The 25,282-nt window shown below is 51.7% G+C and overlaps 2 pseudogenes; one reads left to right on the top strand and one right to left on the bottom strand.

Annotated features, from left to right (window-relative positions):
• Positions 1-14,870: 14,870 nt before the first annotated feature.
• On the bottom strand, positions 14,871-15,648 carry LOC129010781 (uncharacterized; annotated as a pseudogene).
• Positions 15,649-18,740: 3,092 nt separating this feature from the next.
• On the top strand, positions 18,741-19,269 carry LOC129010048 (small ribosomal subunit protein eS6-like; annotated as a pseudogene).
• The last annotated feature ends 6,013 nt before the right edge of the window (positions 19,270-25,282 follow it).

Genomic DNA, 25,282 nt, shown 5'->3' with positions numbered 1-25,282 from the left:
TACCCGGTGCGGAATGTCCTGCTGATAGCCGGCTGCTGAGCAGACGCCTGGGAGAGAGCATCTTTATCCTGGATGTGCTCAGAGGATTCAGAGTCCAACACACACCTCTCCAGAATCCATTCAGGCGTCTGCAGGCTGGAGACTGAGGGCAGAGAAAACAACGCCCATGGGATTATCACCCAGCTCAGCAAATGCCCATCAACCCCTTTCTGCACATGGCACTGCGCTGGGCACCTGGGGGCTTTAGAGAGGGTGAGATGTGGTCTTTGAATCTGGAGAGTCATCGCGTGGTTGTGAGCCACACTACAGCTCCTCAACAGAGAAACAGTGAGGACGCAACATCAAACAGAAGAATCTTGAAGACGAGGCAAGAGCATTGAGGTACTGCCACCACCTCCAACCAGCTCTTGCCGCAGCTGATAAACGTGCAGTATTGGCGTTGTCGGGAACTGGCTTTCTGGGGCCTCTGTCACCTCCCGTCTCTGCAGAGCTTGTGATTGAGCCTGTTCACAGGACACCTTCGTGCTGGACACAGCTTCCTGTCGTGATCCAGAAACTCACTGAATTTAATCTAAGATTGCTAACAAGAGTTTCCTGAGGCTTTGGAGGGGACCGTCAGGAGTGGTGCTGCTCTCGGAGAAATAAGAAAACTGTGTCAGTCAGGGCTCGGCTTCAGCTTAAAGTGGCAGAAATGCAGCTCGCACTGGTGTAGGTCAGGGAAGTCCACATGAAGCGGAGAGAGCAAGGTGTGACTGGGTCTCTGTGAGGCTGGAATAGGGAGCGGGAGCTCAGCATGGAGCTCTTGCATCTTTCTCTGTGCAAACTTTGCTTCCTCCACTCACACTGGCTGAGCCTCACACTGATCACTGTGGACCCCATTCCTCTGGCATAACAGCTACATGGGTAACAGACTCCAGCATTCCCTCCATGATGCCTGTTCACTGTCCTTTTAGATTTCGAAAGAGCTAGAAGAGAAGAATGTGAATGTTCCCTGCATAAAGGAAAGGTAAATGTTTGGCGTGGGAGGTATCACAAGCATCTTGATTTGATCACTACGCATTATATGACTGCACTCCCGAATATGTACGTCTATTATGTATCAATAAACAGTCTTGGGGAGAATCTTTGCTCTACCTGGCCCAGCTTCTGTCAGCAGCCCAGCCCTGAACCAGTCGCTATGGGCAGAAAGGCAGCCGTCTGAGAAGCTCCCAGGCTGTGGGGTGAGGGGCAGCAGTTGGTCAGTGTGAGTGGATTTTCATTTGTCTTTTTCAGGTTCTGGCCATGTTCTCCCCCAGAGGAGGCCTGAGAGTCTCAGAGGCTGCAAGAACTCCAAGTCTTCCATGACTCTCTTTAGTTCCTTTTCCAGGGAGCAAAAACCACTCCTGCATGCCCAGAGTCAGGAACCTCACTGGGGTTTGTGGGAGCAGCTCTGATTTGTTTTATTCCAGAATCCTTTTTGTCTGCAAGGAACTGGATTATAATTTTGAAACCATTTTTTGGCACTAAACAGAAATACTATCCAGGATATTATGAACATGCAACATTCAGAAAACTGGGAGAAACTGGTTATTGTCATGTGTTGTTTAGAAATATCAGATGCTGGGCCAGGCATGGTGACTCAGGCAGGGTGACTCATGCCTGTAATCCCAGCACTTTGGGAGGCCAAGGCAGGTGAATCGATTGAGCCCGGGAGTTTAAGGCCAGCCTGGGCAACATGGCAAAACCTCATCTCTACAAAAAAAAAAAAAAAAAAAAAAAAGCATGGTGGTGTGTGGTTGTATTCGTAGCTGCTCAGGAAGCTAAAGTGAATGGATTGATTGAGCCTGGGAGGTTGAGGCTGCAGTGAGCCATGATTATGCCACTGCACTCCAGCCTGGGTGACAGAATGAGATCCTGTCTTAAAAAAAAAATCAGAAGCTGTCCTATTGATGTCAAGGACACCATAAAGATGCCTGATGTCACTATCACAAACAGTATTTAATATAGGTCCTTGATAATGCATAGGACAAGGAAAAAATAAGCATAGATATCAAAAAGGAAGAGACACCATTAACAATATTTGCAGATATATGATAGCCTACATAGAAAACCTAATTAACCAACACCATAAATCATAGGGACTAAAAGAAAAATTGCAAATACAGAACACTTCTTACTGATCAGCACTATCTGATTAGAAGATGCAATAGAATACGTAGGATTGCATTTACAATAGCAGCAAGACCTTTGAAACATGTGCTAGTAAACCTAATTAATGAGTGAGATCTTTGTAAAGATGATTGTAAAACTCTCCTGCAAGATGTTACCGTGCTCTCGAGAAAGGGAAGAGGAAGTTGCTCCACTCCTGAGCAGGAAGCCTGAGACTGCACAACCATCCTTTCTTCCCATTCAAATCCACACGTTCCATGCAGCGTCAATCCATATCTCCACACACGTTGTCAGGGACATTTGCAAATGGATTCTAAATACACCATGAAGAGTAAGTACTAAAACAGTGCAAAAAGAGAGGAAGAAAGGGAGGAAGAGGAAGAAGAGTGGAGAGCAGTGATTCTCCCCCCGTTTTCAATAGATAATAAAGACGTTGTGAATGAAACACCGTGGCACCAACGGAAGTAGAGGAAGAGATCAATAGGATGTAATGGAAGGTTCAGAGACAGAGCTGTGTGCCGTGAACTTAAGATGCAATAAGGGAGCTGTTTCACACCCTAATGGGTGGCAATGAATGGTGTTGAGATGCTTTCCTGTTCTGTGGGAGAAAAATAAAATCAAGCCTCACCCTTACCCTATTCCCCAAAACAAAGCCAAACTTATGACCTAAACATCAAGCAGAACTATACAAATAACAGACTTATGACCTAAATATCAAGCAGAACTATACAAACAATAGACTTATGACCTAAATATCAAGCAGAACTATACAAACAATAGACTTATGACCTAAATATGAAGCAGAACTATACAAACAATGGACACAAATATAAGAAAATGGGCCTGGCTCGGTGGCTCATGCCTGTAATCCCAGCAGTTTGGGAGGCCAAGGCAGGTGGATTGCTTGAGGTCAGGAGTTCGAGACCAGCCTGGACAACATGATGAAACCTCCTCTCTACTAAAAATACAAAAATTAGCTGAGTGTGGTGGCATACACCTGTAATCCAAGCTACTTGGGAGGCTGAGACAGGAGAATTGCTGGAACCTAGGAGGCAGAGGTTTCAGTGAGCCGAGATCGCACCACTGCACTCCAGCCTGGGCAACAAGAGTGTAATTCTGTCTCAAAATTAAAAAAAAGCAGGAAAATGTAACCTGGGTGTCAAAAGACCCTAAACAAGACAAAAACACATAGGGCTAAAATGAAAAATACATACTTTTGTCTACATCGACATTTAAAATTTCCATATCAGTAAAGATAAAGTGAAGAGATTAGCCACAGACTCAGAGAAAACATTACATGACATAGAACAAAAGATTCACACACAGAATCTGTAAACGCCTTCCTAGAGTAATATGGAAAAGATAAACAACCCAGCAAAAATTCAGGCAAAGGATATAAACAATTTATGGGAGAGAAATGACAAGGGGCAACATAGAAAAATGCTCAACTCAGTAGGAATGAGGGCAAACAAGTTAAAACAAGATACAACGTTTCACTTATCTGATGGGCAGAAGTGAGGAAATGATCATGTCAAGTATTAGCCAAGTGGCTGGACACAGTGGCTCACGCCTGTAATCCCAGAACTTTGGGAGGCCAAGGCGTGCAGATCACGAGGTCAGGAGTTCGAGGCCAGCCTGGCCAAAGTGGTGAAACCTCGTCTCTACTAAAAATATAAAAAGTTAGCCGGGTAAGGTGGCGCAGGCCTGTAGTCCCAGCTACTTGGGAGGCTGAAGCAGGAGAATTGCTTGAACCCAGGAGGTGGAGGTTGCAGTGAGCCGAGATCGCACCACTGCACTCAAGCCTAGGCAACAGAGTGAGACTCTGTCTCGAAAAAAAAAAAAAAAAGTATTAGCCAAGATGTGTGGAAAGAGGATTCGTGTATGCTGTTTGTGAGAATGTAAGTTTGAACAGTCTTTTCTGGAGAACCATCTGGACGTGTCTATTGACACAAAAAGTGCACACATGCTGTGGTTCCCAGTTTCACTTCTCAGCATCTACCTGAGCATGGGCAAAGGAGGCGGGTGCTAGAATGTGTGCTGCCATGTGGACAGTCATCCTGGAGGTGTGCGGAAAAATAAAACTTTAGTGTCTTCCAAGGGGGATTTGGTTAAATAAAGCCTACGGTATGTCCATAGTATGGAATATTGTGTAGCAGCTGATGCAAAATTGTAGAACTATATACATGGATGTGGAAAGATTTCTAAGGCTTGCTATCCTACAAAACAAGCAAGGAAGAAGTCATGGCCCCAGTGTGATGTGTGTGTATGTGTGTGTGTGTGTGTGTGTGTGTATAAAAGCCATGGTGAAGGGGGCACTTACTTCCATCCATATGGATGTATGGGTGTAAAAGCTTAGGAACCCTCTGGAAGAAGAGACCCCCCCACCAAGGCCACAGTGTTTCTCTGGAAATGAACAGGAATGTGGTGAGCAGCAGGGAAAGGACGGGGTGGGGTCAAGAATGACTTTCAATTTAATCTTCAAATGTACGATTGATGTTTGCAACATTCACCCCTTTTTAGTAGTTATTTGAGGCATCACTTACACTCAGTAAAATAACAAATCTTATGAGTACAGATGGACAGGACTTCAGATATCTATAGGCCTTGTGACCGCCCCCAAGTTGAGGCACAGACACCACCACCCCAGGAAGCTCCTCACGCCCTTTCCGGTCCACACCCAGAGGTTACTGCTCCTGTGGTCGGTTTCCACACAGTCTTGCCTGTTCGGAAACCTAAGTGACAGGAACTGGATATAAATGGAATTCTGTGACACGTAGTATTTCATGATTCCCATTTTTGTCTCAACATAATTTCTTGAGATTTCTCCCTAAAGCTGTCTTTCTCAGGAGTGATCATAGACTAATGTTGCATTGTATGAAGATTCTGCTATTTGTTTCTGCATTTGCCTGGGTTGTTTCTGGGTTTCACTATTTTAAACAAATCTATTGTGTCATTCTTGTGCAGTTGTTTCTTGTAAACATATTTATGTATTTTTCCTATGTTCCCAGGAATGGATTTTCTGGGTCATGGGGTTGCTCTATGTGTAATCTTCTTAGAAGCCATCAAACAGGGTGTCTTAGGGGTGTACTATTGCACCCTCCTCCACAAAAGCCATCCAAGAGGGTGTCTTAGGGGTCCAACATTGCACCCTCCTCCACAAAACCCATCCAAGAGGGTGTCTTAGGGGTGCACCATTGCACACTCCTCCACAAAACCCATCAAAGAGGGTGTCTTAGGGGTCCAACGTTGCACCGTCCTCCACGAAACCCATCCAAGAGGGTGTATTAGGGGTGCACCATTGCACCCTCCTCCAAAAGACCCATCCAAGAGGGTGTCTTAGGGGTGCACCATTGCACACTCCTCCACAAAACCCATCAAAGAGGGTTTCTTAGGGGCCCAACATTGCACCCTCCTCCACAAACCCATCCAAGAGGGTGTCTTAGGGGTCCAACATTGCACACTCCTCCACAAAACCCATCCAAGAGGGTGTTTTAGGGGTGCATCATTGCACACTCCTCCACAAAACCCATCCAAGAGAGTGTCTTAGGGGTCCAACGTTGCACCGTCCTCCACAAAACCCATCCAAGAGGGTGTATTAGGGGTGCACCATTGCACCCTCCTCCAAAAGACCCATCCAAGAGGGTGTCTTAGGGGTGCACCATTGCACACTCCTCCACTAAACCCATCAAAGAGGGTTTCTTAGGGGTCCAACATTGCACCCTCCTCCACAAAATCCATCCAAGAGGGTGTCTTAGGGGTGCACCATTGCACACTCCTCCACAAAACCCATCCAAGAGAGTGTCTTAGAGATACACCATTGCACACTCCTTCCGAGAAGCCATCCAAAAGGGTGTCCTAGGGGGGTGCATCATTGCACACTCCTCCCAGCTACACACAGGAGTTGCAAGGGCCCACTTGGTCTTCAGCAGGAGGTCAGCTGTTCCAATTCCAGCCATTCTTTTAGGCACGTACCGGAGTCTCACTATGGTTTAATTTTTACTTCCCTGATGTCTGTCGATGCTGCACAACTGTCCCTGTGCTTATGGGACATGTGAGAATCCTCTTTTGTGAACTGGCTAATCTAAATTTTTGACCAATTTTAGTCATCACATTAAAGCATCTAATTAATAGGATCTCAGGTCACACATTCAGGATTCTAAAATCTGGACAAAGCAGAGTGTAGAGAACACCTTCTTTGCTCTGTGAGTTTATCTTTGCTTAAAGCCGTGTCTGTTTAAGTCTGCGTAGGCCCTTCCTTCTCCCAAACCCAGTTTCCTCTTGTGTGAAATAGCGCAGGCCATGACTGAGTGCTGCTCTTCTGCAGCATCTGGGCAGGTTTGGCTCCCCTGGCTGGGCCTTGGAAGCCTCTGGAGGCTCTGGGTTGATTCTTTTGCCTGTCAGTCAGTTTGCTGAAGGGCAGGATTGGAGGTGGGAGAGGCACTCGGCCTCCAGCTGCAGAGGGAAGCTGCCCAACCTCCCTGAGATGCCATGAGGCTGAATCAGGGGAGTCTGTGAGTCCTTCAAGGGGTGGCCACAGTGTGGAGAGTTGAATTCCAGGAAAAATCCCCTTTCCTCCTGGTTCAGCCAGAGGGCAGGGGCCTGAGATCTCTGGGTGTGTGCAGTGCTCAGCCACGTGTGCAGTCAGGGATTCCATGGCCCCCTCGCCCTTCACAGGGAGGAGCAGACATTTGACTGCAGGCGTGAGTAGAGGGTCGCTGGGATGGAGGTGACAGAGACGCTGTCCCTGGGTCCCCGCTGAGAGATGTGTCCCATCCATGGCCCTGTGGCCAGGTTCATTGTGGGGTGATCCCCCCGTGGTGCCTGTGCACTAAACACATAAACTCCTCTGCCCAGGATGCCACAAAGCCTATCCCCTCATTTTGGAACTCAGCGTCTTCTCATCCCTGTCCTGGGACTCAAATTCATTGCTTACAGAAGTTCAAGGCAGAGAGAGATATGGGTAAGGATAATGGCAGTTTAAGCTCCCATCTCTGAACACATTTGACATTGTAATGAGGAAGGTTCAGCAATACACTAGACGTGACTGATATCCACAGGAGAAATTCCCGTCTTCCAAGCCAGCTCTGCACTCTTATCCCAGGCACCACATCAGCAACAGGAAAACAAAGAGAGGCACAGGCACCCCGGTGCCACATTCTGGGGGTGAATCCACTGCAGGAAATGCTGCCACAATTAGCTGAGAAACCTTACAGGTCTGTCCCTGGGAGTCGACCGGGGGCTCTGCAGAGAGGACCCTGAGCAACAATCAGTTATGGGACAAAAGGGACCTTCCCATGGCCCCTAAGCAGGTACCTCTCACAGTGAAGGAAAATGGGGAATTTGAGCCCCTAAAGCTCTGCTACTCTGGGACCAGCAGCATCAGCATCACCAGGAGCTTCTCAGAACTGAAGACTCTCAAGCCCTCCCTCCACATCTGCCCCACCTGTGGATTAGAGCCCCGAGTGGGATCTGGACCCATGGCTACCCAGAGTGAAGACAACATTCCCCAGCCCTCCTTGTGGCTTCATGTGACCAAGTGACCCATTTCTGACCAATGCACTAAGATAAGAGGCCATGGGAGCCACTTCCTGGTCATTTCCTGACAGAGGTGAGCCCTCTCCTCCTCCTCCTCTCCTCCACTTCCTCAGCTGTGAAATAGGAATGGTGATGATGTTGATGATGGTGATGATGATAGTGATGATGGTGATGAGGATGATGGTGATGATGGTGACGATAATGGTGATGGTGATTATGATGGTGATGATGATGGTGATGTGATGGTAACGATGGTGATGTGATGATGGTGATGATGATGGTAATAATGATGTTGTTGATGATGATGATGATTGTTACAGTGATGATGATGATGATGGTGATGATGATGGTGATGATGATGGTGATAATGTTGATGGTGATGATTGTTATGATGATGATGATGATGGTGGTGGTGAAGATGGTGATAACAATGATGGTGATGATCACGGTGGTGATAATGATGATTATGATGGTGATGATTATCATGATGATGATGATGGTGATGATTATTGTGATTATGATGATAACGATGATGGTGGTGATGATGATGATGATGGTGGTGGTTATAATGATTATGATGGTGATGATGATGGTCATGGCGATGATGATGGTAATAATGATGATGATGATGATGGTTATGATTATGATGATGGTGGTGGTGGTGGTGATGATGGTGATAATGAAAATGGCGATGATCATGGTGGTGATAATGATGATGATGATGGTGATGGTGGTGATGACGATAATGATGATGGTGATGATTATTATGATTATGATAGTAACGATGGTGGTGATGATGATGGTGATGATGGTGGTGGTTATAATGATTATGATGGTGATGGCAATGATTATGGTGATAATGATGTTGATGATGGTGATGATTGTTATGATTATGATGATAATGGTGATGGTGGTGGTGATGGTGATGATGGTGGTGGTTATAATGATGATTATGATGGTGATGATGGTGATGGTGATGATGATGGTAATGGTGATGATCGTGATGTTGGTATCCTAGAGAGAGAAGAGGATGTGGTGAGATCATGACAAGGCTCAGAGCACAGACAATCCCACCACAAATGCTGTATGAAATATACTTATTATTGTTATAATCATCTCAAATTATTAGGTATGTGGAGACATTCCCCTCCCAGGAGCCATCTCCCCTATCCTGGACTCCCTCTTTATAAACAGGAGCTGAGCCCCCCTATAGAAAACTTCCCTTCTGGACTTCCCCTCAGCAGCACACCCTCCATAGAGCAGGTAAACTTCCCCCAGACAAGGAGGAGACACAGGTGGGTCCCCTGACCCTGTACCAAGGGGTCACTGTGCCTGGCATCCTGGAAACAGTGATTAATGTAAGGAAGGTTGTGTCCCTGAAATAGGCCATGATCAATGGCATTTGAGTTGTGCTTGGCTAAGGGATTGGAGAATGGACATCAGATGGCAGGTGCTGAATCATTTTACTAATGAAGCCTCTGCCTTGCCCACATTATGAGAAGTTTTCCATGGGAGGCTTTGGAGCCGCTGCTTTTTTTTTCTTTTTTCTTTTTTATAGAGATAGAAGTCACTATGCTGCCCAGGCTGGTCTCGAACTCTTGGCCTCAAATGATCCTCCTGCCTTGGCCTCTTAAGGTACTTAGATTACACGTATGGGCCATCATGTCTGGCCCAGAGCTATTGCTTTAAGGGAGGTGCAGCTGGTCTCCCCAGGCTGCTGTCTGCACATCTTAGTACATTAGCGTGGAGTGGGCAGGCAAAAATGTCACACACCTGCTGAATTCACTGTCTGGCTGATTATTAGTGAGATGGGACATCTTTTCTTTTGTTCAACTGTTTTTTGATATTCCTTTTCTGTGAATTACCTGCTCATAATATCTGCTCATTTTTCTATCACTCTTTCTGTTTGGTATTCATTTATGGAAGCCACTTAGATGTTGCGTATACCAAATTGTTGACTATTAAGCATGAGGCAAGCATCACTCCTCAATCTGACCTTGTCTTTTCACTTGTGTATGGTGGCGGTGTTTACGGGAAGAGGTCTACAGTTCATCGCAAGGCTCTAGAGGGAATCAGGATATGCCAACCTGAGGTATGCCATTTTGGCAGCAGAATTCTTTTGAGCAGAAAGCACTGGAGTTCCTAAAATTCTTTATCTGCCTAAAACCAGAGCCTCCCCCAAACAACTCCATTGTCCTAAGTCTGTCCCCAGGAACGACTGTAATCATCTCTTCTTGGAGGTGAGAATCCCCCCCACATCCTGGCAGACATTGTCACAAAGGACCATGTCTCCCATCTGCCCTCCCGAGGGCCCATTTATCTTTCAATAAAGTACTCTGCATTTCCGTAAGTGCGCCTCTGCCCTCCCCACCCCTGTTAGGATGAGATGTGAGCTCCAGAATCTCACTGCTCCTCTGGTATTTGCTTATTTCTGGGATACCCTCATGCACGAGAAGTTTAAAATGTCCAAATGCATGCTTTTTTCCTGTTGGTTTTTTGTTTGTTTGGTTTTCTTGAGACAGAGTTTCACTCCTGTCACCCAGGCTAGAGTGCAATCTCAGCTCACCGCAACCTCCACCTTCTGGGTTCAAGCGATTCTCCTGCCTCAGCCTCCCGAGTAGATGGGATTATAGGCATGTGTCACCATGCCTGGCTAATTTTATAATTTTTTTTAGTAGAGACAGGGTTTCTCTATGTTGGTCAGGCTGGTCTGAACTCCCAACCTCAGGGGATCCGCCTGCCTCAGCCTCCCAAAGTGCTGGGATTACAGGCATGAGACACCATGCCCAGCCACTTTCTTCCTGTTAATGACTTTCATCAGTTAGGCCCCCAGCCACTGAAGGTGAGAGAGTAGAGGAGAAGTTTTTCTTCCCCTACAGTTCTTTGAAATTAGTTTTCTCACTTAAACCTCCACTCTGCTCTCCCAGCAACCAGTGAAGCTTTCTCCATTAAATTTAGTTCAAGTCAAGGCTTTGTAAAAGCAGAAACCCAGGAGGAGAAGAACATCTGAGCAAAACAATCTTCCTAGCAGAGTTTCTGTTTTAATATATTTCCCCAGGATATGGGTTTCAGCTGGAGGCCCTTTCAACCAAGTTGATCTTTGCCCAGAGGGTGGGGGGAGATCCATCTCTGCCGGGTTCTTTGAGGCTCTTCCCAGTGTGAATTAAAGGGTTGGGGCTAGAACTTAGGAAAATCTCCTGGAGAATCCACAGAGCTGGGGGCTGCTGCCAAGGTCTGAGGTGTGGCCTCTGGAGGGGAGCCCTGCAGACCCCAGCTGCCCTGGGCTGGGCCTCCTGCTCTGGGCCACCCTCTCTGCTGATTCGCTGGGGTCAGACCCCGGTCTGGGTGGAGCAGCCACAGGACACATGTGGGTCTCGAAGGCTCCTCTCCTGCGCTCCTGGGGAATAAGGCGGCAGCGGCCCCTGCTCTTCTCCTGCCTGGGCCACCGTCTTCACCAGGTGAATGCATCTCTTTAAAGCCTGGGATGGAGGATGGAGGCTAGGGGATGGGAATGGGGAGGGGACTCTGGGACTCCCTGGGAAGGAGGAGGAGGAGGAGGAGGCAGCCCTGGCCTTCAGAGCCCAGTGAGGCCCCATCCCCTGTGAAGGCTGCACTCACCCTGAAGTGTGCCTGTGCCCAGAGATTTGTTTCCATGTCGGGGTCTCATCTGACCAACTCCAGGAGCCTCCAGGTGAATCAGGAAACAGGAACCTGTCATGCAGGGGACTCCCCATCCCAGTTACATACTTCCCACCCCCAAGTCCCCAGCCGGCACTGGGGCCTCCTGTCTACATAGTGGGTGTTCTCCAGAGGGAAACCCTCCTCCACTTCCCTGCCAGTCATACACTTTTTAAAAACAAATCCACAAATTAAAACATTTTGACAAGCTGAGGAGTGATGCATGTAACACCCAATGAATGAGAAAAGAAACGTGAAAAATTCATGCCTTATTTCACTCCGTGTCACAAAAATGAATGTGTTGCTAAGGCTTGTAAATTTTAGGAAGGAATTTTTGCTAAAAAACAAAAATTGCAAGCTTCGGAAATGTCTGCTCCCACGGCTCTGAAACAAAAGCACACCCTCCTCCAAGCAGCAGAGAGCCCAGCTCTGCCCCCCGGGGACACCCAGGGCCTTCACCCCAAATAGCGGATCCTGTGGGACCCTTAGCACTGGAGCCCTGGGGCACTGGGCGCTGGGCCTGCGTGGATTTCCCAGGCTTGCTGGAATTCCGTGCTTCGCAGCAAACTCCATACGGGGGAAGCCGGAGGAGAAGGCCCAGGGAGAACGGGGTGTAGACAAATGAGAGGCGCCCCGTCCTGGGGGAATCAGGAAGGGGTCCTGCAGCCCCTGGTGAGGCCCTTCCCCCATGCACAGTCCGGGCCCCCCACGGCTTCTGCAGGACCCACCTCAGCTCCGGGTCCAGGCTGAGCCAGCGCTCTTTCCTCAACTGTGAAATGGGTTGCTCAGCCCCCTCACGGGGTTGTTGAAGCTCAGGCCGTATCCTCGGGGACAGTCGGCTCTGGAAGCCACAGTCTGCTGCCTGCAAATGTGCTCCTCAAATCGCCTTCCCTCCCGCAGCCCCTCAGCCCACCGTGGTACCAAGTGGCCAAAGTCTACGGCCACACCCCCCTGAACGCCTACGAGCTCGTCTGATCTCGGAAGCTAAGCAGGGTCGGACCCGGTTAGAACTTGGATGGGAGACCAAATGGCGACAGTGCTGGGCTTTCTTCCTCAAACCCACGACCACAGCGCGATAAACAGGGACCCTGTTGGAGGCCACGTGGGTCACAGGCCTGTACCGGGCCCAGCACTTTGGCGAAGGCAATGGGGATCCTGATTGGCCGCCAGGGCCACGGGCCCTCCCAGAGCCAGACGCAAAAGGGGAGGGAGCTCTCCCAGGAGCCTCGCGCGGGACACTGAGCACAGCCCCTCCCCGCACACGCGATGATCGATCAATGGAGACTTGACACGTTCGTGGATTCTATTTTCCCGGGAGGGTCGCTGGGACCGGTGTGAATTCTCCCGTCTCACCCCACAAATCCTACTAACAGGCATCCGCGAGCTTTCTCGTCTCGACTTTGCACAAGTAAATTGTGTTTTCTTTTTAAAATGACAAATAGCGCGAGCTCCTGGCGTCCGTGTCCGATTGGAATAGAGACGCTGTCCCACGGGGGAGAGACGCTGACGGCTGAGAATTCTCTGGAACCCCCAGCGGCGCAGACACCCACGCGCTGCTGGACGCACGGAGCCCGCCCTGGGCCTCCCTCCCCGGCTTCAGGTCCCCGCCTCGGCCCTGCCCAACGGGGGCTGCGCTCCCTGCAAGTCTGCGGCCCCCACGCGGCCCTCGGACCCGGCGCGGGTCTTCTGCGGACGCCTCCAGCCAGCTCCGGGTCCCTGCTCGGAGGACGCTAATTGGCGTCGTTAAGCAGGTGAAGCAGGTGTAGACAGAGATGCGTCCTGCCCTCCGCACCCGCTGCCCCCGCAGCAGCCACCGAGCCTCGACCTGTGGCTCCCCCCGAATGCACGAAGTCCACGCTCCTGTCCAGGACCCTGAGTCAGGGCCTGTCCCACCCGCCGCTCCCTCTACGGCCCTGACCCCTCCCGGGCACACCGGGCCCGTCCCCCGAGGCGATGCTGGCCTCGGGTCTGCCCTGCGGTTCCCCCTCCCGCGCTGCTTCCTGCCCGCAGTGGGGGCCGCTCCTCAGGCCCCGCTCAGAGGAGCCCCGCGGCTGGAGAGGCCCTCGCGGCCGGAGAGGCCCTGCGGCCCCCCAGATGCTCCCGAGGCACTGCCCGGTTCTTCCCTTCCCAGCCCCGAAGCCTCTGGCTTCATCTCTTCCCTTCATTTAACTGATCCACTTATTTCAGGGGAGCTCCAGGAGGACAGGGATTTTGTCCGTTTCTTTCACTTTTGGATCTGCAGAGCCCAGGACAGCACCTGGCCCGTAGTAGGTGCCGCAAGAAACGCTTGTTGAAGGAAGGAAGGAACGAACCCACGAGAATTGCAGGAGGATTAAATGAAAGATCAATTCATCCCACCTCACGGTAATAGGCACCCTGTTTCCTCCCAGCCCCGAGATTGGAGAATTTGTTTTCATCCTCCTGTTGTCTGAACACAGCACAGAGCAATCCCGAGACACAAAGCAACGTGCCTTTCAAAATTTTTAATAAACCTGGAATCTTGCTGTGCTGGCCAGGCTGGTCTTGAACTCCTAGCCTCAAGCGATCCTCCCTCCTTGGCCTCTCAAAATGTTGGGATTATAGGCATGAACCACTGTAACCAGCCTCAAGACAGGCTTTCTAAGACACAAGATTCCACATGTCAACTGTACCCACGGAAACCATTCCTTAGTTTATTGTCACCGCCATTCCTAACTCTGATGTGAAAATCCGTGCGTTCATCAACATAACCCAGTTAGGGTCACACTCATCATGGGGCCCCCATTGTCTCTGGCGCACCCCACGACTGATATCTGCGGGGCCATCCCGCTAGGCTTCGAGTTTCAGCTTCCGCCCCAGGCCTGCCTTTCTGCAGGGGCCAGGGTGGGGTCCTGTGCTGATTGGACCCTCTGACCCCTTGCTGCTGCAGAGGGGCTGTTCCTTCTGTTAAATCCCTGGTGCCCGAATCCACTCTGTGTCTTCTCTTTTCTCAGCAGGACGTTTTAAAAGCCCAGACCCCCTCCTTGCAGAGCAAATCTCCAGGCTTTGGTGATCACTGTCACATCACAAGAACCCTCTTCATCAGGGGCCACTCTTGAGACTGGGCTGAAGCCCCCAAGAGGGGGAAGCTTGGCGGGCTCAGTAGGTTCAGGGAACTTTGAGGTTCACTGCCCTTCGGGGAGCCCTCTCCAGTTCTCCACAGTCCCCACCGCTCCCTATGGTCATCCCCGGGCACCTGCACTCCCACCGTTCTGCCTGGGCCCTGGGGGCATTTGAGCCCTGGGCCAGTCCTGAGTTGGTTTGGAGGCTGGGCTGTGTGGAGCTGTGGAAGGCCCTGGGCATGGGGCCAGCTCACTGCTGGGGGCCTGGTTTTCTCACTGTCCAGCTGTGTGGCTCAGGGGCCCCCGTCTCTATGTCTCAGTGATGATAATGCTGGCCGTGTGGGTCCTGGAGGGGCCTTGAGTGAATTCCTCTGCTCAGATGTGAGGTGCTTAGACCTCACCCTAGCTCTGCCCTGTGACCTTGGCAGGTCATCTGGGGTCACTTTCCCATCGGAGTGGGGGTGGGAACTGGAACCAGCCACTCCCATGTCCCTCCTCTGAGGTCGCTCTTGGCACTGGTCCTAGGGATAGGGCTCTAGGGGACTCTGGCCTCTCTCTCTCCTCTCGGTCCCACTTGCCTTTGTCCTGCCCCCTGAGATGAGGGCATGGACGCCCGGGTACAAGACGGGGCAGGCAACCTCACAGTGGTGGTAACCCTGTGCATTAACCCTGGGCCTGGCACGTGGACCTCCTGTGACTGTCCCCAGATGCCCATGAGGCCGAGCTTGGCACTGCCCAAGACCACACAGTCCATGCGTGGTAGAGCTGGGGTCCAGGCTGCCCACCAGGGCAGTGACTGCAATGGTGCAGCAGGGGACAGTCACTGTTGTGAGCTCAAGCCAGGCACTGCGCTGACCTTGAGGGATGGCTCCGTGCTTCCCCTTCCCACAGCTGCAGTGAGGTCTAGGAGAGCGGGGTCAGCTGCGGGCTTGAGTCCTGGGGTGCCTCTGGGCTGACGGGCCCTGCCTGACCTGCTCCTCCAGTGCCCCAGCCCTGCCCCATCCACGTCCCCTCCCCTCACTGCCCCCGGCCCACTCCGCTGCGGTCTCAGTGCCTTCCCAGGCTCAGCATCATCTGAAGGGAGGAAAGTGAGGGCCCCAGACTCTGTGTCATCCTGGCAGGACCCCTCCCCTCCCATGGCTTTGAGCCCATGAGATGGCCTTGAACAAAGCGGCAATGGGCCCTTCCTGAGACACAGTGCGGCCGTTTACTGGGAAACTGCCCAGTGTGACCCTCATGACTGTGATGTGAATCCTACAGCAAAGTTGAGCAGTGTACAACCTGGGCTACTGCACCTGGCAGCCCTGGCTCCTCCTCCTCTGCCTCTTCCTGCTCCTTCCTTCTCCCTCAGAGCTCTAATTGTCACTGAGACTTTATGTTTCATTTAACAAATGTTTGTCTCTCTGCTTGAACAGAACCTCCATGGGGGGAGTGAAGAGTGTCTGTTGTATAAATAGTTGTATTTCAGTGCATAAAACAGTGCCTGCCTCAAAGGGAGGACTCAATCAATATCTGTTGAATGAATGAATGAATAATTGCCTGGGTCAGCGAATGAATGGCTGAATGAATGATTTCTCCTTCCCCTCAGCACTGTCTGGAGTCCCCAGAACAGGCGTGGGCAGCAGTCGCTGGTCTGTGGCCTGTCCCACTAGACTCGGGGGTCTCATGCTTGGTCTGGGTGGAGATCACCCACCAGGCTCCCGGGTCGATCCTCTGCTCACAGGAAGCTGCGTCCGGCCCAGCTGCCAGGAGCTCACTGCAGATGGAGGGAAGAGCAGGGACGATCTGCGAGCGCCTGAACAGCACACAGGAGCCAAGGAGCCGCTGCTTAAAATGCAGGCGTTGAGAGGAGTTTTGCCTCCTTTTTGAGTTGAATATGAGATTTCCGAGCAGCCATGACGAGTTGGGGTAGTGGAAGTGGGGAGTCCGTTCCTCAGTCAGATGGAGGAGGGGGGGGTCCCCTTGGATCTCCTCTCGGGGCTTGAACCCTGATACTTAGTCTCTTCCCACCTGCCCTTGGTGGATCTGGAAAGCTCCTGGGAACAGGGTGGGTCCTCTTTGTTCTAAAGGTTGTAAGTTGAGAGCACCTCACATAACTGCCCGGGGGCGGCTCTGACGGGCCTCAGTCTGCTTGTGGTGTCACACAGGAAGACCCCGGGGACTGGGCCGCTCAAGTCCTCCTGGGTCAGACCAGATCACTGGGCCCCACGGGCTCCGCAGTGAGTCCAGCATCGTTTCCTGCGCAGTGACCCAGGCCGGGTCCCCGTGGGCTCTGACTAGGGGACAGTGGGACTCGGGATTGGGGGGCCTGCTTGAGTCATTGCTTCACTGTCCACTGTGACTGGGGACTCCCAGGGGGATTTCTAGGGGACACATTTGCCTAATGCACTGGGGTTTCTATTTTAGAATCACAATACCCTGGAAGGCAAGAAATGGGGAGCTGCATCTGCATCCACAGGGTCCCGCCAGCCTGGAACATCCCTACTGGCCTGGAATCCCACCCCACGCACCCTGCTGATCCTGGGCCCATCCCTGTGACCAGGAGATGGAGTCCAGGGGCTCCCCAGGCCTGGGCCACACGACTGCCCTAGGAGCCTGGCATCAGGGAGCGGTGCTGTGTGCACCCCCAGATCCACTGAGAGTAGGGAAGGGGCTTCCCCACGGGTAGGTGAGGATGGCGGGTGATCCGAAGATCAGGAGATGGAGCCCCGCCCCTCTTCGCAGGTGAGCAATAAAAGCTCTGAACGGTCAACTGAACTACTTAGGGCGGCTGGTGGGACTCTAACCAGGTCTGCCTGACTGTGTCTGCCTGTGTGTCTCTGCTGTCTCTCCATCTATCTGTCTGTCTGTCTGCCTGTCCACGTGTGTCTGTCTGTCATCTATCTGCCTGTCTGTGTGTCCGTCCATCCATCTGTGTGTCTGCCTGTCCATCTATCCATCTGTTGTCCATCTCTCCATCTCTCTGTCTGCCTGTCTGTCTGCACAGCCCCTGACCTCACACTCAGGCTGCGTTTGCAGCAGCCGTTTCCCATCTAAGCATCCGTGTCCTCCTTGCTGAGTTGGAGGTAGGAAGTCACATTGACATTCTGTGTGTCTGTGTGTCTGTGAAGGTAAATAAAATTACAGACACAGGAGGAGCAGACCTTCTGCTTCTTAGAGATAATGAAATGACTCCTGGCCATGAGCAAAGTGGACACACTGTCTCCGGGGTCAGCAACCCCCATGCTGGGCCCCGGTCCCTTCTGTGTCCTGGGGTGTGAGGCTCCCAGGAGGCCATGGTTGGTAGAAAAGGGTCCTATGAGTGGGCTGGGGCAGATAGGAAGCCAGAGCCACCCAGGGAGTCCCATGGGGGCCACTTAATCATGGAACTCGTCACAGAGGGGCTGGAGGAGCTGCAGAAGAAATGGTGGGGCGGTGACCCCGAGTTAGGCATCAGCAGGAAGCCAGTGCCATCCAGGGCTGCAGGGGCCGGGGAGGGGTGAGCACAGCCAGGGGCTGGGCGGCCAAGTCCAGGGCACCAGGCACAAGCATCCCTGTCCTCTCCCTGTGGAGCCACAATGGGTGTGCTTAGTTCCTCCAGCAACGTGACGTGACGGCACAGTGAGACGTCGTCCACCAGGGAAGCCCACGGAGACTCAGCATCCAGCGACTAGGGGGCTGGTCACGGGGGCACCTCTGCTTGGCGCGCATAGATATTCCAGACCCCCAGAAGGAAACGGGCTCAGGATAGACCACGTGGTTTCCACAGGAGTTTAGACACAGGAGCTCCTCGCTATTGAGGGAGGTTATGTGTCTGCGCAGGGAACTGCTGCAGCCAGATTCCAAGACACCAACCAAGGGCACCGTCACCAGCAGGCCTTTCCCAGGGCCACCGTCTCAGGCCTTTCCCAGGACCACCGTCTCAGGCCCGCCAGGTCACTCTTTCCGGGCACTTTCTCAGGAGGGAAGCACAGAGAGTCTGGGGTTGTCACATGATCCTGGCTGAGCGTTTAGACCTCCAGAGAGAAGAGCACAAAGGCGGAACAGGAAGCCCAGAACTCCCTCCTGGCAGAAACACCAACTCACAACAGCAAGGCCCAGAAGCCTTTCTGAGGCAGCTACAAAGCTCTGCAAATTGATACCAAGTGTAAGAAGGTGTAATCTGTGACACTGAGGACGTAAAGCGGGGGGTTGTAGAAAGGAGTAGAGGTTTTGCATGCAGTTGGAGTTGTTACCAACTTAAGGTCAATTGTTATGAGATGTTTTATGCAGTCTCCATAGTAACCACAAAAAAAATACCAACAGAAGAGCTGCTTCAAGATGAAGCTGAACATCTTCCCAGCCGCTGGCTGCCAGAAGCTCATTGAAGTGGATGATGAACGCAAACTTCATACTTTGTATGAGATGCCTGTGGCCACAGAAGTTGCTGCTGATGCTCTCGTGAAGCATGGAAGGGTTCTGTGGTCTGGATCAGTGGTGGGAACGACAAACAAGCCTTCCCATGAGGCAGGGTGACCCGACCCATGGCTGTGTCCACCTGCTACTGAGTAAGCGGCATTCCTGCCATAGATCAAAGAGAACTGGAGAAAGACAGTGAAAATCTGTTCGTCGTTGCATTGTGGATGCCAGTCTCAGTGTTCTCAACTTGGTTATTGTTAAAAAAAAAAATAGGACAGAAGGACATTCCTGGACTGACTGATACTATGGTGTCTCACTGCCTGGGGCCCAAAAGAGCTAGCAGAATCCGCAGACTTTTCAATGTCTCTAAAGAAGACGATGTCTGGGAAAATGTTGAAAGCCCTTAAACGAAGAATGTAAGAAACCTAGGACCAAAGCACCCAAGATTTAGTGTCTTGTTTTCGTGTTTTTTTTTTTTCTATACAGAGTCTCACTCTGTCGCCCAGGCGGGAGTGCAGTGGTGCAATCTCGGCTCACTGCAACCTCTGCCTCCTGGGTTCAAGTGATTCTCCTGCCTCAGCCTCCTGAGTAGCTGGGACTATAGGCGCATGCCACCACACCTGGCTAATTTTTGTATATTTAGTAGAGATGGGGTTTTACCATGTTGGTCAGGCTGGTCTCAAACTACTGACCTTGTGATCCCCACACCTTGGCCTCCCAAAGTGCTGGCATTACAGGCTTGAGCCACCACGCCCGGTCAGTGGCTTGTTACTCCATGTGCCCTGCAGCACAAAAGCTGGCATCTTGCTTTGAAGAAACAATGTACTACAAAAAATAAGGCAGAGGCTGCAGAATATGCTACACACTGGCCACGAGAATGAAAGAGGCCAAAAAAAAACGTCAGGAACAGACTGCCAGGAAATGCAGACCCTCCAGCGGTGAGCTTCTACTTCTAAGTCTGCATCCAGACAAAAACAAGATTTTTTGAGTAACAAATAAGATCAGACGCTTCCAAAAGAAAATGCCTATAGAAGATACACAAAAGAAAATGAGAAAGAAATCAAAGCAGCTCAGTACAAAAAAACAACAACAAAGAAACACAAAGAAAGGCAGCAAGAGAGGAAAAGAGGAACAAATAATTATAAGACAAACAGAAAACAATAAAATAGCAACAGTAAGTCCTTCCCCATCAGTCATTAATTTAAACATAAATGGGTGAAACTCCCCAGTCAAAAGACATAGAGTGGCTGAATGGATAATAAGATGCAGCTATATGCTGTCTATAAGACGCTTTATACTTTTTTATTTGTACAATTCATGGGGCACATGTGAAATTTTGTTACACATATATAATGCATAGTGATCAAGTCAGGGTATAGGGTGTCCATCACCCAAGTACAATATACTTTTGTTAACTATATTCACCCTACTCTGCTATCAAACGTTGAGTTTATTTTTTCTATCTTACTGTTTTTTGTACCCTTCAACCAACTTCTCTTCATCCTCCCCCATCCCCACTCACCCTTCCCAGTCTCTGTTATCTGTCTTTCCACTCTCTACCTCCATATCACTTTAGATATAAGGACATACACAAGTTCAAAATGAGAGAATGAACAAAGATACTCCATGCAAATGGTAAACAAAAGGGAGCAGAGGTGGCCACATTCATATCAGACAAAATAGACATCAAGTCAAAAACCATCACAAGAGACAAAAAGGACTTTACACAATGACAAAAAGGTAAATTTACTGGGAAGATATGGCAATTATAAACACATATGGACCTATTAACAAAGCACAGTAATATGTAAAACAAACTGACAGAACTGAAGGGAGAAACACACAGAAATGCAGCAGGAGGTCTCAATACCCCATTTCCAATAATGGATAGATCAGCCAGACAGAAAAACAGGGTGAGAGAAGACTTGAGCAACAGCATAGATCAATTGGGCCTGAGAGACACTGGATCCCTGGTGTCAGGGGAGCTTCTCACCATCCCCCACTGCCTCCCTTTCCTGCAGCAGATTCGGGGTCTGCACGGCCCTGCAGAGGGGTTGAGTGTAGTCATGGATTTGGGAACCCTGAACGGGGAATGTCATTGTCCTAAGGCTGGGAGACAGGCTTGGTGTGCAGATGTGCATATGGCATGTGTGTGTACAGGTGTTCATACAGATGTGATGTGGGCATGTGTGTGCAGGTGTGTACATGCATGTGTGTGGAGTTGTGTGGATGTTAGTGTGCATGTGTATCTGTGTATCCATGTGGGTGTGTAGATATTGCATGCATCTAGTACATATGAATGTGCAGATGTGTTTTCATGTGCATATGTGTGTGTGTGTGCATGGATGTGTTTTTGGTTGTGTGTATATGTGTATACATGTGTTCTGTGCAGGTGTGTATTTGAGCATGTGTGTACACACAGATATATGGGATGTATGGATGTGAGTGTGCATGTGTGCATGTGTGTACATGTATGTGTTATGAGTATTTGAGCATGCATGTGCACATGGGTACATGGGATGTAGAGATGTGTGTATATGTGTACACATGTGTCCTGTGCAGGTGTGTACTTAAGCATGCATGTGCACACATGTACATGGGGTGTGTGGATATGAGTGTATGTACATGTGTGTACATGTGTTCTGTGCAGCTGTGTACTTGAGCGTGTGTGCATAAGTGTGCATACGTGTCTGTGGGATGTGTGAGTGTGAGTGCACATGTGTGTCTGTGTGTGCATGGCATGTGTGTGCTGTGCATCTGTGTGGGTGTGTAGCTGTGTGCAGGTGTGGGCAGATGTGTGTTTTAGTGTGTGCGTGTGTGCACATGTGCATTTTGTTTAAAACTCAGGAGGAACCTGTAGTGAGAGGCATCCCCACAGCAGGCTGCTCCCCACTGAGCTTAGTCCAGAGGCCCTAGGCCACTCACTGGGGGAGGGGGCTCAGGGCCTCAGCGGCAGAGGCCCAGGTCACATCAGGGTCACAGCACCAATGCCCAGGGCTGGGTGGACATGGCTGCCAGTCCAGCTGGTGGGAGCTGGGTCACTGGGGACCAGCCCCCAGCCTTGACTCTGACAGCCGACTGTGGCCGGGGGCGCCCAGGGCTGCCAGGACTTCTGGTTCTCCAGGATGAGGTGGAAATCCAGGTTTTACCTGGAACATTCCGACTTTGAACTATTCCAACAGACTCAGAATTTCACAGGACACCATATGGGCCACATCGAGCGTCCCAGGCTGGGTGGAGCCCCCGCCCCACTGGCTGTCTCAGGACTAATGGTGGCAGAAGCTCACAGCCCTGAGGCAGGAGCCATCCATGCTCAGGGTTTTAAGTGATTTTTCTCATTTTGTGCTCCCCTGGGAAGTGCAATTTAGAGGTGATGGAAGCCAACAGAAGGGGTGATCTTGGAGGATTGGCCCAAGGTCACCCGGGCTCGTGAGTAGGGCCAGGATGGACTCTCCTGGACTTTGTGCTGCAGCACCCCCAGCACCTGCACTTCACTGCCTCCCTGTCTATTAATTCATAATGCTAATAATTATTAGCATTGTCATCATTATCGGATGCCAGTCCAGTGCTGCTTCTGGCTGGAAGGTCTGAGGCTGTGCCGGGAGGAGGGAGAGGCCTCTGTCTTCCTCCCTTCCCCACCTGCCACCCCTGGAGAGCAGGGAACGGAACAAAGCATCCCTGGGACTGGCTTGCACCTGCTCAGAAGCTGGGGATGAGCTAAAACTTTCCTTGAGGAGCTTGAACCCAAGCTTGTCCTGCCGTGGTCAGCGTGGGGACCCTGCTGTCCACACCTCTGGGGACCTGTCCACGCAGACATCTTTCTCTCTATTCCGGGGGGGCCGACACCCTGGGCCTCTCCTCTGGGGTCTCTTGCCACTTGGAGGAGAGGTGGGCTCACCACAAGCTCCCATCAGCCACTGCTCTTGCTGGGCTGCCTGTGCCTTCCCTTTGAAGTTACAATTCACATTCATAGCATCCTGCATACATTCCTGGTTCCAATGTCTTCTGCAGAAACTCCTCCCTGTGTAGTCTCCCTGCCTTGCTATGCTCTATTAGTGATCACCCACAATGACAGTGACAGGTTGCATTAAAGTCATGAAGAGCGGAGCTCCTCATGAGTGGATCCAGGATGCTCCACTTGGCTGGTGGATGGAGCAGCCGCAGTGTAGGACTTCCAGGGACAGCTGTCTCTTCTTTCAGGTCCTGGCTCAGCCTGGCTGCTGGATACCCCATTTCTGGACTTAACTTCCCATGTGAGTCCCCAAGGGGCCTCTTCCAGGACAGTCCCAGATGTGAAGTTCTCCTGGGCCCCTCCTCCCTCTCCCCAGGGCGACTGTGAGCTCCGTGGGGCCCAGGACGGCCCCACGGGTTTCCCTGCAGAGAACTGGGCAGAGGCTGACCTCTGCAGGCACCCTGGGCTCCTGACCATTTGACGCTGCTCACTCTTCTCCAGACCCTCATCTGACCTGAAGTCACAGGTGCTGGTGCCATGGTGACAGGTGCATAGCAACCCACACATTCTCCAGGCCAGGGCAGGTGGGTTTATTGCTTTTAGGCTGGGTCAGTGACAGCAGCACCTGGGAGAGTCACTGTCGAAACCACCTAGAACACAGGGCCTGACCGTCCAGGAGCAGCCACGAGAGGACAGAAGACACGTGGCCACACGTGAGGATACAATGGCACCCGTGCCCCAAGCTCTGCACAGAGGACACTCGGTGTGGGGACAGGATGGCACCCATGCCCTGAGCTCTGTGCCCTGATCACTGTCACCTCCCAGGCACGGCCTCACTGAGGACAACGGAGTGGACTGGGAGGAACATGCAGTCACGTCTGTATGGCCCGTGTGACTGGCAGCTGGCATGTAGGGTAGGTCACATGAGAGCCACCCTGGGACCCAAACCCCCACAGGCCCCCAGACCCAATCCCGGATCACACAGAACAAGCCAGTAAGTGTGTGTCCCAGATGAGCCAACTGTGCTCTCCCCACTCGGGATGTGGCTGCCCCGCAGGGGTGGGTCCCACGGGCTGACTTGGGTTGACCAGATGGACTCTGGAGCAGGGCAGCAGCTCTGCTCTGGATGGAGTTCAGGGTTTGGTTGGAAGAAGCTGGAGCCAAGAGGTGACACTGGGAAGGGGGCTCCCGGGAGGGGCCGATGAGAGGGAGAGAAGCAGGAGGACATGTATCACTGGGGACCAGGAGCAGGGTCCTCACGGCACGCGGGTGACCAGGAGCAGGAGGTGGGGCGGCGGCTGAGGGGCATCTGCTGTGGATGATGGGGGCCCAGGGAGGAAGGAGGGAAACGTGGAGGGAAGCAGAGGACAGTGTTGAACCCTGAGCAGGGGGTGGAGGCCAGGGAGGGGCAGGAGAGGTGTGTCCTGTGGGAGGAAAAAGGAAAGGGGAGGGGGAGGTGCAGGGTCTGGACTGTGGGACATGGGCTGAGGGGCGGGAGCGTAGGGAGGGGACTCAGGGGTGCCTGACCTGCAGCTCCGTCTCTCCAGCTGGCCGGGCAACAGGGCTCCATAACCCAGAACCCACCTCCTGGGTGTGTCTCAGGGTAGCTTTGCAGCAGCAGGAGAGATTTAGGATCGGGAAAAAGGGAAGATTCACCGCGGGGCTTCAAAATAATCAACAGAAACATCCTCGGTGGCATTAACAACAGTACCCAACCTCATGTGGTTGTATTATATCAATATTACTCACGATGGACAGCCGTGATGCATCCACACTGTCTTCACAGGACTGCCTCATTCACCCTCACAAGGCAATCGTGTCAATTCAACAGTTATCTGCATTTTACAGGTGGGTAAACTGAGGCCTGAGCTGCACAGTTGTGAGTGTGGAATCCAGGCGCCGGCCTGCCCGACCTGGAGCTGAGCTCTTGCTTCTAACTGCTCCCAGATTGGGGAGTCCTGCCCGCCTCTCCCAGGAAGCTCCAGCGCCCCCTTCCCCGAATCCCAGCCTGCAGAGCTTCTCTTCCAGACGCAGGTGCCACCCTTCGCAATGCTGCGAGCAGAGCCGCCCTGGTCCATGTCGGGAAAACCTCTCCGTCTTGGTCTCTCTGCACGCTCTCCGTCACAAGCAGGAAAACGGCCTCAGCATTAATTCTGGGCAATAAATTGTGGTAGATGCACTGCAGGAAAAATCGGGGCCTGCCCCGTCTCAGCTCTGGGATTGGGGTCCTGAGTGATGGAGCAGATGGAAGCTCCCTCGGGAGTCCAGTGGCCTGGGTCGTTACTCCATGACTGAAGTCCTCAAGGATGAAAAGACAATTTTTCACTCAGGTGTGAAACAGACCAGACAGACCAGTGCTTTCAGCCCTTCTTCTGCTGTGTGTGCATGACGGATGCCGGTCAAGTGTGCAGCAGACACACTCCTGGGGGCTGATGCGGACTCTGACGAGCCCAGAAAGGTTCTGCCGGGGAGTGAATAGAGACGGCAGCCCCTGAACACCAGGACGGACGGC

Source organism: Pongo pygmaeus, chromosome 10 (assembly GCF_028885625.2).
Source record: "Pongo pygmaeus isolate AG05252 chromosome 10, NHGRI_mPonPyg2-v2.0_pri, whole genome shotgun sequence".
NCBI classification, from domain to species: Eukaryota; Metazoa; Chordata; class Mammalia; order Primates; family Hominidae; genus Pongo; species Pongo pygmaeus.
Note: the sequence above shows the minus strand (reverse complement) of the source record. Positions and strands in the feature narration are given on the sequence as shown.